Raw genomic sequence first — 1317 nt, forward strand, 5'->3', positions numbered from 1 at the left:
CTTTGAAACGCTTCCTTACTAGTACTATGTTTTTCTTGTCCAAATATATATGATAAATGTAGGAGTATGGAAGAGGTTATAAAGATGGCAAACAACATAAGTATGATTATAACCTTGTGATAATTTGTTCATAGGTAAAACATATTATATTCCATAAGATATTTATGAAATATCATGTTATATTGTTAACTCATAGTTAAATTGCTAACTATAACTAAATGAGTACTCATTAGATCTTAAAATCAAAGACTAAGATCATCTATCTTCGAGTATCAATACATGCAACAAAAAATGTCAATTATGTTATTTATGTCAATTAACAGAAAGTAGTTATAATTAACTTTTAAAAAATATCTCATAACTTTGAATGTACTTCTAACTATCTCAATTTAAATTATTTTTTTTACACAACATTATCAAATTAAAGATAATTTTATAAGAATTCTACTGAGATCTTACATGCATACGTTTCAAAGTTAAAATTTGGATTTTTTTTTTTATATCAATACAAATTACATAATATGTCAATATAATGCTTGCATAATGTCAATATGAAATTGGGTTGACATTATCATTTCTTCATGTTGTTGATGTATTCATACATTATATTCACATTGTGTTTTTAAATCATAGTTGGTATTATTTTTTTAATATTAAAAATAAAAAATGAAATTCCAAATGACAAATCACAAGATTTTTAAATTGGTCTTTAATTAATTATACATAGCAATTAAATGACGAGTTAAGTACCAATAACAATTGTGAACGGATAGTCAGTCGAAAGAATCGGTAACGACGTCGTTTATTCCACTACTTTTGCATTCAGTTCCCAAACCCATATCTAATTCAACCAATGGCGAAACGCAAGAAGATCATCTACACAGATCCGCATTGGTACATTAATAATTTGATCCTAATATTTCTCTGTTTGTGCTGAATTTTACGGTGATTGTGTGTGAATTTCCAGATGATGCGATGTCAATATTTGTGGCGCTCCAATAACCGGAATTCGAAGTGATTGGACTCACTGCTATTTACGGCAATGGCTACACCGCACTCGCCACCGGAAATGCTTTACTCTTGGTGAATTGTTGCCTCTCTCTCTATCAAAATTTTAGTTTTTGAGAAATTGTATGATTTGAAGATTGTTCGGTGATTATAGTTGTTTCACTATATCAAAAGCATGTGGCAGAAGAGACTTATGTTTGTAAAAATTGAGATTCAATTAGAGTTTTCCATCTGGATTTAGCCGATAGTCAATTGTGAAGAATTTATTTGCTTATTGTTTCATATCCATGAGCCTGTTATATTGGTTAA

General features: G+C 28.9%; 1 long non-coding RNA gene across 1 annotated transcript; it reads left to right on the plus strand.

Moving 5' to 3' along the window:
• Window positions 1-766: 766 nt before the first annotated feature.
• LOC125223342 (uncharacterized) lies at window positions 767-1317 on the plus strand. The gene is made up of 2 exons (XR_007176701.1): window positions 767-894; window positions 968-1317. It is a non-coding gene; the product is annotated as an uncharacterized LOC125223342 (long non-coding RNA).

Source organism: Salvia hispanica, chromosome 1, assembly GCF_029641045.1.
Source record: "Salvia hispanica isolate PSC_SH4W2 chromosome 1, Shi_PSC_v1, whole genome shotgun sequence".
Classification (NCBI taxonomy): domain Eukaryota; kingdom Viridiplantae; phylum Streptophyta; class Magnoliopsida; order Lamiales; family Lamiaceae; genus Salvia; species Salvia hispanica.